The sequence below is a fragment of the Babylonia areolata genome, chromosome 19, assembly GCF_041734735.1.
Source record: "Babylonia areolata isolate BAREFJ2019XMU chromosome 19, ASM4173473v1, whole genome shotgun sequence".
In the NCBI taxonomy this organism is placed as follows: domain Eukaryota; kingdom Metazoa; phylum Mollusca; class Gastropoda; order Neogastropoda; family Buccinidae; genus Babylonia; species Babylonia areolata.
This window is the reverse complement of record NC_134894.1, coordinates 1,394,319-1,414,857: the sequence shown is the minus strand read 5'-3', so window position 1 is coordinate 1,414,857 and position 20,539 is coordinate 1,394,319.

Below are 20,539 nucleotides of genomic sequence, written 5' to 3'. Positions count from 1 at the left end.
CCCCCACCTCACACCTCACATCCACATCATCACCCCCACCTCACACCTCACACCCACATCATCACCCCCACCTCACACCTCACACCCACATCATCACCCCCCACCTCACACCCACATCATCACCCCCACCTCACACCTCACACCCACATCATCACCCCCACCTCACACCTCACACCCACATCATCACCCCCACCTCACACCTCACACTCACATCATCACCCCCACCTCACACCTCACCCCCACATCATCACCCCCCACCTCACACCCACATCATCACCCCCACCTCACACCTCACACCCACATCATCAACCCCCACCTCACACCTCACACCCACATCATCACCCCCACCTCACACCTCACACCCACATCATCACCCCCACCTCACACCCACATCATCACCCCCCACCTCACACCTCACACCCACATCATCACACCCACCTCACACCTCACACCCTCATCATCCCCCCCCTCCTCACACCTCACACCCACATCAGCCCCCCCCACACAACCTCACACCCACATCATCACCCCCACCTCACACCCACATCATCACCCCCACCTCACACCTCACATCCACATCATCACCCCCACCTCACACATCATCACCCCAACCTCACACCTCACACCCACATCATCACCCCCACCTCACTCCTCACACCCACATCATCACCCCCACCTCACACCCACATCATCACCCCCACCTCACACCTCACACCCACATCATCACCCCCCCACCTCACACCCTCACACCCCACATCATCACCCCCACCTCAGCACCCACATCATCACCCCCCACCTCACACCCACATCATCATCACCCACCTCACACCCACATCATCACCCCCACCTCACACCTCACACCCACATCATCACCCCCACCTCACACCTCACACACATCATCCCCACCTCACACCCACACATCACCCACCTCACACCCACACATCACCCACCTCACACCACATCATCACCCACCCACACTCACACCCACATCATCACCCCCACCTCACACCCACATCATCACCCACTAACCCATCATCACCCCACTCACACTCACACATCATCACCCACTCACCCACCTCACACCTCCACATCATCACCCCCACCTCACACCTCACACCACATCATCACCCCCACCACCTACCACACTCCACCACATCATCACCCCCACCTCACACTCACACCACATCATCACCCCCACACACCTCACACCCACACCACCATCACACCCACCCACACTCACACCCACATCATCACCCCCACCACCTCACCACACTCACACCCCATCATCACCACATCATCCCCACCTCACACCACCACATCATCACCCCCACCTCACACCCACATCACCCCCACCTCACACCCACATCATCACCCCCACATCACACCCTCACACCCCCACATCACACCCACATCATCACCCCCACCTCACACCCACATCATCACCCCCCACCTCACACCCACATCATCACCTCACACCTCACACCCACATCATCACCCCACCTCACACCTCACACCAACATCATCACCCCCCACCTCACACCCACATCATCACCCCCCACCTCACACCCACATCATCACCCCCCACCTCACACCCACATCATCACCCCCCACCTCACACCCACATCATCACCCCTCACACTCACAACATTCACTGAACTATGTCCGGGTTTATCCGCTGGGTCTTCAGAAGAATGAGAGAACGGGGACATGGTCAGAAGGACTGGAGCAGGATTGGGGACGGGGAGGGGGTGAGGGGGGTGTTGGTATCCGGAGATAGAAGTGGACCAGTGACGTTACAATTTCCCCCTCACAACCCCTGTCCGTCATCTCTAAGCTCCCTCAAGCTGCCGCCATCTTCATGTTACTATATTTAGCCACAGCGCTGTGCTGGGTGATTGCCTGGATCCTCGGTGCCTCAGCGGGATGTGAAAGCCGAACTGGGCGTCGTTCTGTTTCATCGATTGTTGTCAATGGCTGTCGCTCAGCTGATCTGTTCCCGTTTGGATCAGAACGTTCCATCATAGACACGGCGGGAGGGTGTGGGGGGGGGGGGGGGGGGAAGAGGGGGCAGGAGGGAGGATGAAGTCCGGGTGGTCGGTCCTGTTTCACTGACTGTCTGTGAGAACTCCAGGTATAAAGAGTCACGTGCTGTCTTGCTTCATCCATGAGACACGGCGAGGTTCATCCATGGGACACGGTGAGGTTCATCCATGGGACACGGCGAGGTTCATCCATGAGACACGGTGAGGTTCATCCATGAGACACGGTGAGGTTCATCCATGAGACACGGCGAGGTTCATCCATGAGACACGGTGAGGCACGGTGAGGTTCATCCATGAGACACGGTGAGGCACGGTGAGGTTCATCCATGAGACACGGTGAGGCACGGTGAGGTTCATCCATGAGACACGGTGAGGTTCATCCATGAGACACGGCGAGGTTCATCCATGGGACACGGTGAGGTTCATCCATGAGACACGGTGAGGCACGGTGAGGTTCATCCATGGGACACGGCGAGGTTCATCCATGAGACACGGCGAGGTTCATCCATGAGACACGGTGAGGTTCATCCATGAGACACGGCGAGGTTCATCCATGGGACACGGCGAGGTTCATCCATGAGACACGGCGAGGTTCATCCATGGGACACGGTGAGGTTCATCCATGAGACACGGTGAGGTTCATCCATGGGACACGGTGAGGTTCATCCATGAGACACGGTGAGGTTCATCCATGGGACACGGTGAGACACGGTGAGGTTCATCCATGAGACACGGTGAGGTTCATCCATGACACACGATGAGGTTCATCCATGAGACACGGTGAGACACGGCGAGGTTCATCCATGGGACACGGCGAGGTTCATCCATGAGACACGGCGAGGTTCATCCATGAGACACGGCGAGGTTCATCCATGGGACACGGTGAGACACGGCGAGGTTCATCCATGAACATTCCATGAGACACACACTCTGTCTCTCTGAAAACCAGCAGTCAAATTTGTGCCGACCATGCACATGGCCACCCTGGTTACCTCCCTTCGGCATGTTCGCTCCTCTCCCTTCCTCTCCTCACTTGATGTGTTAATGACCAGGGCTGTGTTAGTGGCCGTTACGTCAGGGAGTTTGTGTGGGGCGGTTATCTCTCGCAGCCCCCCCCCCCCCCCCCCCTCCCCACGCCCCCCCACCCCGGACTCCCACCCCCCACCACTACCACCTTCCTTCCTTCCTCCTCTCATCCACTTCCTGTCCCTCTCCCCCCCCCCTCCACACACACACTCCCTGGCAGTGTAGGGGTTGCCCCTCCCACTCTCCTGGACCCTAGGAAACAACCAGCTGATCTTTTTCTTCACGATGGCTGAGGGGCTTGTTCCGGCCATACCTTGTGATACATTTGTGACACCACAGAGACAAGGCAGTCTGACATGTGTACGATCTGACAGTCTCTGCCAGTCATCCATTCAAAGATACGTGCCGAACAGCACTGGCTGTTCCTCCATCCAGCCCTGCGACAAGGAGCAGTTTAACAACTCCTGCTACCAACGAACTGTGTTGGACTGGAACTCCTCCAGTGACGCTACAGTCTATGCAGGCTCACAGTTTATTTAAGATAAGATTTTTTTTTTAATAAAAAAAACAACTGTATTATCTCATTAACAGAAATTACAGCAGGTGCGGCAAAAACAAACGTAGAAAATTACTCAACACAAAAACATAAACATGACTTTACTAAAAAGAATCAATAACATATAAGATGTTAATATAAAAACTATTGCATATATTCACTTAACTACAATATTGTAATTAATCATTATTGTAAACATATTGAAATACACCAAGGCTAACATTGCATGTATTATATTGCACATTACTTAAGATTTGATAGGACTGTACCCTGTTTCTCAAGTGTAGCCTGTTTCCTATCAAGTGCAGCCTGTTTCCTATCAAGTGCAGCCTGTTTCACATAGTAATTATCAGTATATCGAAAGACATGAACATTGCACAATTCCAATTGAACATTCATCCTCCACGCTGTCACACACATTTAATTAACTGATTGTCTAAAAAAAAATTAACAAAGCACATTCTATTATGCATGCACTTTGCAAGCAAGCAAGCACACACACACACACACACACACACTCTCTATATATATATCCTATCAAGTGCAGCCTGTTTCCTGTCAAGTGTAGCCTGTTTCCTGTCAAGTGTAGCCTGTTTCCTGTCCTGTCAAGTGTAGCATATTTCCTGTCACGTGCAGCCTGTTTCCTGTCAAGTGTAGCCTGTTTCCTATCCTATCAAGTGTAGCATATTTCCTGTCAAGTGTAGCATGTTTCCTGTCCTGTCAAGTGTAGCCTGTTTCCTGTCCTATCAAGTGTAGCCTGCTTCCTGTCAAGTGTAGCCTGTTTCCTATCAAGTGTAGCCTGTTTCCTGTCACGTGTAGCCTGCTTCCTGTCAAGTGCAGCCTGTTTCCTGTCAAGTGTAGCCTGTTTCCTGTCCTATCAAGTGTAGCATATTTCCTGTCAAGTGCAGACTGTTTCTTGTCAAGTGCAGCCTGTTTCCTACCCTATCAAGTGTAGGCTGTTTCCTGTCCTGTCAAGTGTAGCCTGTTTCCTGTCAAGTGTAGCCTGTTTCCTATCCTATCAAGTGTAGCCTGTTTGCAGTAAAGTGTAGCCTGTTTCCTATCCTATCAAGTGCAGCCTGTTTCCTGTCAAGTGTAGCCTGTTTCCTATCCTATCAAGTGTAGCCTGTTTGCAGTAAAGTGTAGCCTGTTTCCTGTCCTATCAAGTGCAGCCTGTTTCCTGTCAAGTGCAGCCTGTTTCCTATCCTATCAAGTGCATCCTGCCAAGCGTTACCTGTTTCCTATCAAGTGTAGCCTGTTTTTTATCAAAGTGGGTTTTTCTACAGATTTTTGCCAAGGCCAACCCTTTAGTTACCATTGGGCTTTTACGTGCTCTTTGTGCAAGCTACGCCTCGGCTCATCACCTCATCCGAATGGCTACAAGGGGAGACAATACTGGCAAGTATGGGGTTCGGTCCCTTGAGCTCAGTACATCTCCCTTCCTCGGCGGTCACGTTACCACTGGACCACCACTCCATGTGTATGACCCCCTCCCTGTCACGTTACCACTGGACCACCACTCCATGTGTATGACCCCCTCCCTCCCTGTCACGTTACCACTGGACCACCACTCCATGTGTATGACCCCCTCCCTGTCACGTTACCACTGGACCACCACTCCATGTGTATGACCCCCTCCCCCCTCCCTGTCACGTTACCACTGGACCACCACTCCATGTGTATGACCCCCCCCCCCCCCCTGTCACGTTACCACTGGACCACCACTCCATGTGTATGACCCCCTCCCTCCCTGTCTCGTTACCACTGGACCACCACTCCATGTGTATGACCCCCTCCCTCCCTGTCACGTTACCACTGGACCACCACTCCATGTGTATGACCCCCTCCTCCCTGTCACGTTACCACTGGACCACCACTCCATGTGTATGACCCCCCCCCCTGTCACGTTACCACTGGACCACCACTCCATGTGTATGACCCCCTCCCTCCCTGTCACGTTACCACTGGACCACCACTCCATGTGTATGACCCCCTCCCTGTCACGTTACCACTGGACCACCACTCCATGTGTATGACCCCCTCCCCCCTGTCACGTTACCACTGGACCACCACTCCATGTGTATGACCCCCTCCCTGTCACGTTACCACTGGACCACCACTCCATGTGTATGACCCCCTCCTCCCTGTCACGTTACCACTGGACCACCACTCCAGGTGTATGACCCCCTCCCCCCTGTCACGTTACCACTGGACCACCACTCCATGTGTATGACCCCCTCCCTGTCACGTTACCACTGGACCACCACTCCATGTGTATGACCCCCTCCCCCCCTGTCACGTGCCCCCTGACTGTGTTCCAACAGAACAGCTGTAAAACGGTGCACAGCTGAGGACTGGTGTGGTGCCAGAGGTTCTGGCGGTTCCTGCAGTCCTTGAAGAGAGGGAGGGAGGAGGGAAGGGACTGAAGGGAGGAGGGGGGGGAAGAATACTCGGAAGAGCTGGGTGATGGATGCTGACCATGGGAAACATGGTTCCTGTATCACACCGAATACACACAACGGATCAACCCAAACCACACCCATCCACTTTCAACGTAGTCCTATCTGTGCATCAACACTTGTGTCCTGTAAAGGTAGGTGTGTGAGGTGTGCCTTTCAACGTCGTCCTATCTGTGCATCAACACTTGTGTCCTGTAAAGGTAGGTGTGGGAGGTGTGCCTTTCAACGTAGTCCTATCTGTGCATCAACACTTGTGTCCTGTAAAGGTAGGTGTGTGAGGTGTGCCTTTCAACGTCGTCCTATCTGTGCATCAACACTTGTGTCCTGTAAAGGTAGGTGTGTGAGGTGTGCCTTTCAACGTCGTCCTATCTGTGCATCAACACGTGTGTCCTGTAAAGGTAGGTGTATGAGGTGTGCCTTTCAACGTCGTCCTATCTGTGCATCAACACGTGTGTCCTGTAAAGGTAGGTGTGTGAGGTGTGCCTTTCAACGTAGTCCTATCTGTGCATCAACACTTGTGTTCTGTAAAGGTAGGTGTGGGAGGTGTGCCTTTCAACGTAGTCCTATCTGTGCATCAAGACTTGTGTTCTGTAAAGGTAGGTGTGTGAGGTGTGCCTTTCAACGTAGTCCTATCTGTGCATCAACACTTGTGTTCTGTAAAGGTAGGTGTGGGAGGTGTGCCTTTCAACGTAGTCCTATCTGTGCATCAACACTTGTGTTCTGTAAAGGTAGGTGTACGAGGTGTGCCTTTCAACGTAGTCCTATCTGTGCATCAACACTTATGTCCTGTAAAGGTAGGTGTGTGAGGTGTGCCTTTCAACGTCGTCCTATCTGTGCATCAACACGTGTGTCCTGTAAAGGTAGGTGTGTGAGGTGTGCCTTTCAACGTTGTCCTATCTGTGCATCAACACGTGTGTCCTGTAAAGGTAGGTGTGGGAGGTGTGCTTGTCTGTTTCTGTGATCATTCAGCACTGCATAAGTTAACAGCCATGTCAACAACACATGTATATCGTTACTTTCAGCACTGCTTAAGTTAACAGCCATGTCAACAGTGCGACATGCATATCGTTACATCCAGTGCTAAGTCAGCTGTGTGGAGGGCACAGTACCAAGTCAACTGCTGTGTGGAGGGCACAGTACCAAGTCAGCTGTGTGGAGGGCACAGTACCAAGTCAACTGCTGTGTGGAGGGCACAGTACCAAGTCAGCTGTGTGGAGGGCACAGTACCAAGTCAGCTGTGTGGAGGGCACAGTACCAAGTCAGTGCTGTGTGGAGGGCACAGTACCAAGTCAACTGCTGTGTGGAGGGCACAGTACCAAGTCAACTGCTGTGTGGAGGGCACAGTACCAAGTCAGCTGTGTGGAGGGCACAGTACCAAGTCAACTGCTGTGTGGAGGGCACAGTACCAAGTCAGTGCTGTGTGGAGGGCACAGTACCAAGTCAACTGCTGTGTGGAGGGCACAGTACCAAGTCAACTGCTGTGTGGAGGGCACAGTACCAAGTCAACTGCTGTGTGGAGGGCACAGTACCAAGTCAACTGCTGTGTGGAGGGCACAGTACCAAGTCAGCTGTGTGGAGGGCACAGTACCAAGTCAACTGCTGTGTGGAGGGCACAGTACCAAGTCAGTGCTGTGTGGAGGGCACAGTACCAAGTCAACAGCTGTGTGGAGGGCACAGTACCAAGTCAGCTGCTGTGTGGAGGGCACAGTACCAAGTCAGTGCTGTGTGGAGGGCACAGTACCAAGTCAGTGCTGTGTGGAGGGCACAGTACCAAGTCAACTGCTGTGTGGAGGGCACAGTACCAAGTCAACTGCTGTGTGGAGGGCACAGTACCAAGTCAGCTGTGTGGAGGGCACAGTACCAAGTCAACTGCTGTGTGGAGGGCACAGTACCAAGTCAGCTGTGTGGAGGGCACAGTACCAAGTCAACTGCTGTGTGGAGGGCACAGTACCAAGTCAACTGCTGTGTGGAGGGCACAGTACCAAGTCAGCTGTGTGGAGGGCACAGTACCAAGTCAGCTGCTGTGTGGAGGGCACAGTACCAAGTCAGCTGTGTGGAGGGCACAGTACCAAGTCAGCTGTGTGGAGGGCACAGTACCAAGTCAGTGCTGTGTGGAGGGCACAGTACCAAGTCAACTGCTGTGTGGAGGGCACAGTACCAAGTCAGTGCTGTGTGGAGGGCACAGTACCAAGTCAACTGCTGTGTGGAGGGCACAGTACCAAGTCAGTGCTGTGTGGAGGGCACAGTACCAAGTCAGCTGTGTGGAGGGCACAGTACCAAGTCAGTGCTGTGTGGAGGGCACAGTACCAAGTCAACTGCTGTGTGGAGGGCACAGTACCAAGTCAGTGCTGTGTGGAGGGCACAGTACCAAGTCAGCTGTGTGGAGGGCACAGTACCAAGTCAGTGCTGTGTGGAGGGCACAGTACCAAGTCAGCTGTGTGGAGGGCACAGTACCAAGTCAGCTGTGTGGAGGGCACAGTACCAAGTCAACTGCTGTGTGGAGGGCAGTGAGTGCTGGTGCTATTTATAGCTCTCCACGTCTTAAACCTCATGGAGTGGCTTCAATTAACCTCCACCCCATGTGGTTTTACCTTCAGTCCGTGTGGTTTTACCTTTCAGTCCGTGTGGTTTTACCTTCAGTCCGTGTGGTTTTACCTTCAGTCCGTGTGGTTTTACCGTGTGGTTTTACCTTCAGTCCGTGTGGTTTTACCTTCAGACCTTCAGTCCGTGTGGTTTTACTTTGAGTCCGTGTGGTTTTACCTTCAGTCCGTGTGCCACAGATGGCTTGTGGTGTGTAGTGGTTAACGTCTCTCTCTCTCTCTCTCTCTCTTCATCGAGGACCCCCCCCCCCCCTCCCCCCTAAAGTCTATATCCCAATCTCTAGAATTGATCTGTTCAAATCCAGTGTGGTTTACTCAGGCGCCACACCCTATGGAACTCACTCCCAGAAACAATTAAACAGCATTGTTGTCCAGCCACCTTCAACAAACATTACCTTTCCCCCGTCACGCCATAATGTGTTATGTACAGCTGACTTACTGTTAACGTTGGTCACGTGTGTATATCACGGTTGACTGAGAACCCCCTCACCCTCCACCCCCACTTGCTGCTTGGGGAAGGCACGTGAGTTTGTGCAGAAAGAAGTCACGTGCAGTGTGTGTGTGTGTGTGTGTGTGTGTGTGTGTGTGTGTGGACAGAAGTTACGTGCAGTGTGTGTGTGTGGACAGAAGTTACGTGCAGTGTGTGTGTGTGTGTGTGTGTGTGTGTGTACAAAAGTCACGTGCAGTGTGTGTGTGTGTGTGTGTGTACAGACAAAGTGAGTGAAGACAGCACTGTACCTGTGAACCCCGTCACGCCAGTGGCTGCCCCCTGCAGTCAGTGTCTGGCACCAAGACAAGTCGGCAACCAGCTGGCTGTTGGGCCGTTCAACAGAGGGGGGGGGGGGGCTGTGTGTTACCACCACTCCATGTTTATGACAAGACAAGTCCGCAACTGTAGGGCCGTTCAACAGAGAGGGGAGGGCTGTGTGTTACCACCACTCCATGTGTATGACAAGACAAGTCCGCAACCAGCTGACCGTAGGGCCGTTCAACAGAGAGGGGAGGGGCTGTGTGTTACCACCACTCCATGTGTATGACAAGACAAGTCGGCAACCAGCTGGCTGTAGGGCCGTTCAACAGAGAGGGGAGGGCTGTGTGTTACCACCACTCCATGTGTATGACAAGACAAGTCGGCAACCAGCTGGCTGTAGGGCCGTTCAACAGAGAGGGGAGGGCTGTGTGTTACCACCACTCCATGTGTATGACAAGACAAGTCGGCAACCAGCTGGCTGTCAGTTTGCCGTGTTGGAGAAGAGGTTCTTTGTCCAGCTGTCACCTTTCACCGCACTGCTGCATTTTTTAACACTGGTATATTGAAAAAGTTAGGACTTCTTTTTATTTTATTTTATTTTATTTATTTTTTTTTTTTTTGTTAGTTTTCTTCCTTGTCAGACTGTTACGAAAGACGTGATACCGTCAACATTGACAACTTACAGAATAAAGCACTATGGTTCCACAACAATGTCCGTGACAAACACTCCTTCACAGCCAGAAAAGAACGTCTCCAATTGATCCAAATGGTCGTTGGGTGTTTTACAGGACTGACCTCCTGGTCCGTCCCACCGTGTGTGACCACCACAGGTCCCTGAAGGCCACGTCATTGATGGGACTGGATCTCTACTGGTCATCTGTTGGCTTCAAACTGAACGTCTAGGCCTTCGGATGAGACGATAAACTGTTGTCCAGCCCGAACTTGCCGTACTGAAAAAGACCCCACGGCAACAAAAGGGTTCTCCTCTGGCATCATTCTGGAGATGAGGAACACCAATACATGCATGCATTACAAGGCCTGACTCAGCGTGTTGAGCTATGCTGCTGGTCAGGTATCTGTCTGACAGAAACTGAAACCGAAACAATCAGCTGACCGTGCAGCTGACAGCGAGGCTGGAAGTGGGGTGTTGGTGTGGTGAGGCTGACACAAAGACAGTCATCAGGTCTGTGGTCAACTCACTGACTGTGTAGTGTAGTGTAGTGTTGTGCTGTGTTGTGCTGTGCTGTGATCAGGATCTGTGATCAACACACTGTGTGGTGTAGTGTAGTGTAGTGTAGTGTAGTGCTGTGTTGTGCTGTGACCAGGATCTGTGATCAACACACTGTGTTGTGTAGTGTTGTGTTGTGTAGTGTTGTGTAGTGTAGTGCTGTGTTGTGCTGTGCTGTGACCAGGATCTGTGATCAACACACTCATTGTCTGTCTGTGCTGTCATCTGTACAGATTTGTGTGGCGTGACATGGTTCCACCACTTGTGACCTGCACCTTCTTACACACACACACACACACACCACACACACACATACCACACACACACACACACACACACCCTCTCTCCCCACAGCACCAACACAGCTGCTAACAGCCTGCACGTGGTAAACCTGTCTGCTGATGACAGAGTCTTACCTAGCCCCCAGCCCCCTCCCCCACCCCCCCCTCCCTCTCTCTCTTTCATTCTCTCTGTGTTATGCATCAGTCCCACCCTTCACATCTCCGCCTTCCCCCCTTACCCCCAACCCCCCCTCTCCCCACACACACACCTTCTTGCAGCTGTCTGATCCTCCCTCTCTCCACATACTCCTCCCCTTCTCTCCTCATCACCCCCCTCTTTCTCCCTCTCTACCGCCCTCCTGTTACCCCCCCCACACACACACACACCCACCTCTTTCTCCCTCTCTACCACCCTGCTGTTACCCCCCAACACACACACACACCCACCTCTTTCTCCCTCTCTACCACCCTGCTGGTACCCCCCCACACACACCCACCTCTTTCTCCCTCTCTACCACCCTGCTGTTACCCCCCCACACACACACCCACCTCTTTCTCCCTCTCTACCACCCTGCTGTTACCCCCCCACACACCCCCACCTCTTTCTCCCTCTCTACCACCCTGCTGTTACCCCCCCACACACCCCCCACCTCTTTCTCCCTCTCTACCACCCTGCTGTTACCCCCACACACACACCCACCTCTTTCTCCCTCTCTACCACCCTGCTGTTACCCCCACACACACACCCACCTTTTTCTCCCTCTCTACCACCCTGCTGTTACCCCCCCACACACACCTTTTTCTCCCTCTCTACCACCCTGCTGTTACCCCCCCACACACACCCACCTCTTTCTCCCTCTCTACCACCCTGCTGTTACCCCCCCACACACACCCACCTCTTTCTCCCTCTCTACCACCCTGCTGTTACCACCCCCCCCCTCTTTCTCCCTCTCTACCACCCTGCTGTTACCCCCCCACCCCCCCCTCTTTCTCCCTCTCTACCACCCTGCTGTTACCCCCCCCCCCCCCCCCCACCTCTTTCTCCCTCTCTACCACCCTGCTGTTACCCACACACACACCTCTTTCTCCCTCTCTACCACCCTGCTGTTACCCACACACACACCTCTTTCTCCCTCTCTACCACCCTGCTGTTACCCCCCCCCACCCACCTCTTTCTCCCTCTCTACCACCCTGCTGTTACCCACACACACCTCTTTCTCCCTCTCTACCACCCTGCTGTTACCCACACACACCTCTTTCTCCCTCTCTACCACCCTGCTGTTACCCCCCCCCCCCCCCAACACACACACCTTTTTCTCCCTCTCTACCACCCTGCTGTTACCCCCCCCCCCCCCCAACACACACACCTTTTTCTCCCTCTCTACCACCCTGCTGTTACCCCCCCCCCCCCCCCCAACACACACACCTTTTTCTCCCTCTCTACAACCCTGCTGTTACCCCCCCCCCAACACACACACACACACCTTTTTCTCCCTCTCTACCACCCTGCTGGTACCCCCACACACCCACCTCTTTCTCCCTCTCTACCACCCTGCTGGTACCCCCACCCCCACCCCCTCCAGTGTGTTGATCATTTATCTTTCCCCCTTTCATTTCTTCAGACCCGTGTCCGCACTTCGGGCAGTGTGACTGGGGAGTGAACCACTCTGCTGCACTCTTCACCTCAACCATTACCTGCTGCACTCTTCACCTCAACCATTACCTGCTGCACTCCTCACCTGATCCATTACCTGCTGCACTCTGAACCATTACCTGCTGCACTCTTCACCTGATCCATTACCTGCTGCACTCTGAACCATTACCTGCTGCACTCTTCACCTGATCCATTACCTGCTGCACTCTTCACCTGATCCATTACCTGCTGCACTCTTCACCTGAACCATTACCTGCTGCACTCTTCACCTCAACCATTACCTGCTGCACTCTTCACCTCAACCATTACCTGCTGCACTCTTCACCTGATCCATTACCTGCTGCACTCTTCACCTGATCCATTACCTGCTGCACTCTTCACCTCAACCATTACCTGCTGCACTCTTCACCTCAACCATTACCTGCTGCACTCTGAACCATTACCTGCTGCACTCTTCACCTCAACCATTACCTGCTGCACTCTGAACCATTACCTGCTGCACTCTTCACCTGATCCATTACCTGCTGCACTCTTCACCTGATCCATTACCTGCTGCACTCTTCACCTGATCCATTACCTGCTGCACTCTGAACCATTACCTGCTGCACTCTGAACCATTACCTGCTGCACTCTTCACCTGAACCATTACCTGCTGCACTCTTCACCTGATCCATTACCTGCTGCACTCTTCACCTGATCCATTACCTGCTGCACTCTGAACCATTACCTGCTGCACTCTGAACCATTACCTGCTGCACTCTTCACCTGAACACCTGCTGCACTCTTCACCTGATCCATTACCTGCTGCACTCTTCACCTGATCCATTACCTGCTGCACTCTGAACCATTACCTGCTGCACTCTGAACCATTACCTGCTGCACTCTTCACCTGAACCATTACCTGCTGCACTCTTCACCTGATCCATTACCTGCTGCACTCTTCACCTCAACCATTACCTGCTGCACTCTTCACCTCAACCATTACCTGCTGCACTCTTCACCTGATCCATTACCTGCTGCACTCTTCACCTGATCCATTACCTGCTGCACTCTTCACCTGATCCATTACCTGCTGCACTCTTCACCTGATCCATTACCTGCTGCACTCTGAACCATTACCTGCTGCACTCTTCACCTGATCCATTACCTGCTGCACTCTTCACCTGAACCATTACCTGCTGCACTCTGAACCATTACCTGCTGCACTCTTCACCTGATCCATTACCTGCTGCACTCTTCACCTCAACCATTACCTGCTGCACTCTGAACCATTACCTGCTGCACTCTTCACCTGATCCATTACCTGCTGCACTCTGAACCATTACCTGCTGCACTCTTCACCTCAACCATTACCTGCTGCACTCTGAACCATTACCTGCTGCACTCTGAACCATTACCTGCTGCACTCTTCACCTGATCCATTACCTGCTGCACTCTTCACCTGATCCATTACCTGCTGCACTCTTCACCTGATCCATTACCTGCTGCACTCTTCACCTGAACCATTACCTGCTGCACTCTGAACCATTACCTGCTGCACTCTTCACCTGATCCATTACCTGCTGCACTCTTCACCTCAACCATTACCTGCTGCACTCTTCACCTCAACCATTACCTGCTGCACTCTTCACCTCAACCATTACCTGCTGCACTCTTCACCTGATCCATTACCTGCTGCACTCTTCACCTGATCCATTACCTGCTGCACTCTTCACCTCAACCATTACCTGCTGCACTCTTCACCTCAACCATTACCTGCTGCACTCTTCACCTGATCCATTACCTGCTGCACTCTGAACCATTACCTGCTGCACTCTTCACCTGATCCATTACCTGCTGCACTCTTCACCTGATCCATTACCTGCTGCACTCTTCACCTGATCCATTACCTGCTGCACTCTTCACCTCAACCATTACCTGCTGCACTCTTCACCTCAACCATTACCTGCTGCACTCTGAACCATTACCTGCTGCACTCTTCACCTGATCCATTACCTGCTGCACTCTTCACCTGAACCATTACCTGCTGCACTCTTCACCTGAACCATTACCTGCTGCACTCTGAACCATTACCTGCTGCACTCTTCACCTGATCCATTACCTGCTGCACTCTTCACCTGAACCATTACCTGCTGCACTCTTCACCTGAACCATTACCTGCTGCACTCTGAACCATTACCTGCTGCACTCTTCACCTGATCCATTACCTGCTGCACTCTGAACCATTACCTGCTGCACTCTTCACCTGATCCATTACCTGCTGCACTCTTCACCTGATCCATTACCTGCTGCACTCTGAACCATTACCTGCTGCACTCTTCACCTGATCCATTACCTGCTGCACTCTTCACCTCAACCATTACCTGCTGCACTCTTCACCTGATCCATTACCTGCTGCACTCTTCACCTGAACCATTACCTGCTGCACTCTTCAACTCACTGCGCCAGGAAAGCATCCTCCTGGAGAACAAAGAGTCTTCGTCTTCTGTAGATAACATTAAACATCAACCTGATAGTGGGGGGAAAACAAATGCGGCTACATCATATGGCATTAAACACACACTCACACACACACGTTAAGAATACACTTCGACAGGATGCTGACCTTCAGGAAACATACGGAAAATACTGTTCTCAAATGCAAAAAGGGCCTTTCAGTCTTAAAAGCAATGGCAACCAAAGGTATTGAACAACGCCACCTCTTCCTGCTATACCAATCACTCGTCCTCAGTGTGATCGACTACGGACTTGGGCTAACAACACCGTCTCAAAGCAACCTCCTAAAATTAGAAAGAGTACAAAATGAAGCTATGAGGCTGATCCTTGGAACAACAAAAGACACGCCCACAGAAACCATGCGATACCTGCTTGACCTTCCTTCAGTGCAGGCCAGAAACAAGGTAGAACAGGTCAAGACCTACTTCAAAGCATTAGAAAACCCTCAAAACCCACTGCATGACGCAGTCAAAGAACCAAAAGGCAGCCATCTAGGACGAGGAAGATCATGGATGGGGCAAGCAGAAGACACAATCCAGCTAGTATGCCGACTACAAGACCTGAAAGAAACAAAAGAATGGGAGAAAAACCCCGAAAACCTCAACCATCTATTCAACACAGCCATTTCACCCACTCTAGGAAGACATTGTCGGGAATGGCCAGAGGGCAAAACTGATGCGGAAGTGAAGCTACTCATAGAAGAAAACAGTAAAGAAGAGGACATCATCATATACACAGATGGCTCAGTCACCAAAGACCAGTCTGGTTGGGGATTCACTGCGAAACAAAATGGAAAAACAATTTGGGAAGAGAATGCTGCCTACAAAGTCACAACCTCCAGCCTAACGATGGAAGTTGAAGCTGCGACACATGCCCTCCAGTGGCTATCGTCCATCCATACGCCCGGAAACCAACATGCCATGATTCTAACCGACTCAATGAACCTCATACAGAAAATTGAAAACGGAATGGGAAGCACAGAGTGGCATAAGGCAATGCGCCATTTTCAGATTAAAAAACTCACATGGTCATACTGCCCGGGACATGCAGGTGTTAAGGGAACTGAGCGAGCTGACAGACTTGCTGGTAACGCAACACCAACGAGCGGCCTACATCTAGGAAAATCGGAAATCCTCAGAAAAGTCAAAGAATATCAAAAAGAACAGGTACAAGGCCATCACACCATCGATCGCCTCAAAGAAATAAAAGCAGAGAGAGGGAGCGGCCGCAAGTCTAACATGAAAGGTAGAGCACGATGCTTTGCAAATCAAACAAATATCGGCATCATTTCCAAACCAGCATTGCGCAAATTTCTTCAAAACGGAACAGAGTCTCTGTGGGCCTTTCCAAATACAATAGACTGAGCAACACACTAGACGCCACGTTCTTGGCATCAGAGATCTTTTCCCATCCCTCTTGCGGCCAATCAGTGGCAGCCTTTGTGCGTGTGTGTATGTGTGTGTTTGTGTGTCTATGCTTTTGAGTGCGTTTGTGCATGCGAGAGAGTGTAAGTGTACACAAGTGTCAGGAGAGTTCTGTGCACGTGCGTGCGTGCGTGTGTGTGTGTGTGTGTGTGTGTGTATGTATGTGTGTGTGTGAGTGGAGGTGGGGGTGCGGAGGGGAGGTGGGGTAGAGGATGAGGTATGTGAGTGTATGCATGCCTACACTGTGGGAGCAACAGGATATTGGAACGTATATATATATATATATATATATCTTTGTATATATGTGTGTGGGGTTGGGGGTGGGAGATATGGGCGTATGTGTGTGTGCTTGTACAAGTAAGTGTTCATCTCTACGAGTGTGTGTGTGTGTGTGCGCGCCGTGGAAGCTGCGATACGTAGACTAGAAATGAGTGTGTGGAGGAGGGGGGTAGAGGAGGTGCAGGGTAATGTGTGTGTGTGTGTGTGTGTGTGTGTGTGTTGGAACTCATGTACGTTTATATGTATTTGACTGTGCTTTCATATCTGTGAAACTGCATGTTTGGTGCATATCTGTTATGCATGTGTGGGGGTATGTGTGAATGTGTGTCTTCATGTTTTACATTTATTTGCTTATTCATCATCATTGCTGTCTTTTTTTTATTATTATTTATTTAATTTTACTTTATTATTATTTATATATATATATATATATATATATATATATTATTATTATTACTACTACTACTACCTTTTTCTATATTATAATTATTATTTATTTATTTATGTAAGCTTATCTATTATTTATTCCCCCCTTTTTTCTTTTTTTTTCTCAAGGCCTGACTAAGTGCGTTGGGTTACGCTGCTGGTCAGGCATCTGCTTGGCAGATGTGGTGTAGCATATATGGTTTTGTCCGAACGCAGTGACGCCTCCTTGAGCTACTGAAACTGAAACACACACACACACACACACACACACACACATGGGAGGGGATGGATGGGGGTAGGGAGGGGGGCGACAGGACAGCGCCATCTGTTGTACCTGACGTCTCACGAGTTCCGTCCCCTATGGACTAGTCACATGTCTCGGCATTCTCAGTTTTCAGTTTCAGTTTCAAGGAAGTAGAAAAGAGTGTGGACAGATTCCTATTCGCTGCTTGACATCATCTGCTTTTTAAAAAGAAAAAGAAACACATGAAAAAGGGTCCAGACGGCCTAGTCTGACGTGAATGTGCTGGTCAGTGCATACACTTTGTATGTACAAAGCACTGAATTCATGTCAAATGAAATAAATCAACAAAATAAAACCAACAAATAAGTAAGAACACCACCAAAATATAGATGAAACTGAAAGATACACAGAAGGCAAATGATTCAGACAAAAGGTAAGTGGACAGTGGCACTGAACCAATCACCACACGACGTACAGCACAGCCTACAGGTCAGTGTGCTCCCCAGCAGTCAGCAGTCTCTGCGGAACACGGCACAAAAACACCGATCCCTGTTGCACGTGTTAACGTGGAGTCGTCATGGTGTCAGTGTGGTGTTAGACTGACCACCTTACCGTGTCGTTGTGGTGTCAGTGTGGTGTTAGACTGCCCACCTTACCGTGTCGTCGTGGTGTCAGTGTGGTGTTAGACTGCCCACCTTACCGTGTCGTTGTGGTGGTGTCAGTGTGGTGTTAGACTGCCCACCTTACCGTGTCGTTGTGGTGGTGTCAGTGTGGTGTTAGACTGCCCACCTTACCGTGTCGTTGTGGTGGTGCCAGTGTGGTGTTAGACTGCCCACCTTACCGTGTCGTGATGTCAGTGTGGTGTTAGACTGACCACCTTGCTGTGTCGTTGTGGTGGTGTCAGTGTGGTGTTAGACTGCCCACCTTACCGTGTCGTGATGTCAGTGTGGTGTTAGACTGACCACCTTACCGTGTCGTTGTGGTGTCAGTGTGGTGTTAGACTGCCCACCTTACCGTGTCGTCGTGGTGTCAGTGTGGTGTTAGACTGCCCACCTTACCGTGTCGTTGTGGTGGTGTCAGTGTGGTGTTAGACTGCCCACCTTACCGTGTCGTTGTGGTGGTGTCAGTGTGGTGTTAGACTGCCCACCTTACCGTGTCGTTGTGGTGGTGTCAGTGTGGTGTTAGACTGCCCACCTTACCGTGTCGTGATGTCAGTGTGGTGTTAGACTGACCACCTTACCGTGTCGTGATGTCAGTGTGGTGTTAGACTGACCACCTTACCGTGTCGTGGTGTCAGTGTGGTGTTAGACTGCCCACCTTACCGTGTCGTTGTGGTGGTGTCAGTGTGGTGTTAGACTGCCCACCTTACCGTGTCGTTGTGGTGGTGTCAGTGTGGTGTTAGACTGACCACCTTACCGTGTCGTTGTGGTGGTGTCAGTGTGGTGTTAGACTGCCCACCTTACCGTGTCGTTGTGGTGTCAGTGTGGTGTTAGACTGCCCACCTTACCGTGTCGTGATGTCAGTGTGGTGTTAGACTGCCCACCTTACCGTGTCGTGATGTCAGTGTGGCGTTAGACTGACCACCTTACTGTGTCGTGATGTCAGTGTGGTGTTAGACTGCCCACCTTACCGTGTCGTGATGTCAGTGTGGTGTTAGACTGCCCACCTTACCGTGTCGTGATGTCAGTGTGGCGTTAGACTGACCACCTTACTGTGTCGTTGTGGTGTTAGACTGCCCACCTTACCGTGTCGTGATGTCAGTGTGGTGTTAGACTGCCCACCTTACTGTGTCGTGATGTCAGTGTGGTGTTAGACTGCCCACCTTACTGTGTTGTGGTGGTGTCAGTGTGGTGTTAGACTGCCCACCTTACCGTGTCGTGATGTCAGTGTGGTGTTAGACTGACCACCTTACCGTGTCGTGATGTCAGTGTGGTGTTAGACTGACCACCTTACTGTGTCGTGATGTCAGTGTGGTGTTAGACTGACCACCTTACCATGACATGTAAGTAAGAGAGAGTGTGTAGGGTAGCATGACATTATAGTTTGACCTTTTGAGATTACCCTAACCAGTATCAGAGACTAAATGAAGGTTTGTAGTTTGGTGGTGGGATGGAGAAGTGAGACAAACACACAGACATTGGATTAATTGATAAGAAGTTTAATGAAGCATGGTTTTAGTCTATGTACAGTCTGGAACACAACAGTGGAGCTACTCTGAATGTACACTGACCACCTCCACATAATGGGCATGGAGCATCCACACTGAGTGACACTGACAATGTAGATGGTGTGGGTGTGGGGGGGGGGGGAGGAACAACACTGAGTGACACTGACAATGTAGATGGTGGGGGGGGTGGGGGGGGGGTGTGAACAACACAAGACAGGATCCACACTGAGTCACACTGACAATGTAGATGGTGTGTGGTGGGGGGGCGGGTGAACAACAAGACAGGATCCACACAGTCACAATGTAGATGGTGTGTGGGTAGGTGGGGGGGTGTAAACAAGACAGGATCCACACTGACAATGTAGATGGTGTGTGGTGGGGGGGTGGGGGGTGAACAACACAAGACAGGATCCACACGGAGTCACACTGACAATGTAGATGGTGTGCGTGTGTGTGTGTGTGTGTGTGTGTGTGTGTTGGGGGGGGGGGGGTGAACAACACAAGACAGGATCCACACGGAGTCACACTGACAATGTAGATGGTGTGCGTGTGTGTGTGTGTGTGTGTGTGTTGGGGGGGGGGGGGGGGGTGTGAACAACACAAGACAGGATCCACACGGAGTCACACTGACAATGTAGATGGTGTGCGTGTGTGTGTGTGTGTGTGTGTTGGGGGGTGGGGGGTGAACAACACAAGACAGGATCCACACGGAGTCACACTGACAATGTAGATGGTGTGCGTGTGTGTGTGTGTGTGTGTGTGTTGGGGGGGGGGGGTGAACAACACAAGACAGGATCCACACAGAGTCACATTGACAATGCAGATGATGTGTTGCCATGACATGTGCTCAGTACAGGGGATGGTGACTACAGGCACAAACATGTCACTGGTCACTTCACTAGCCTCCAA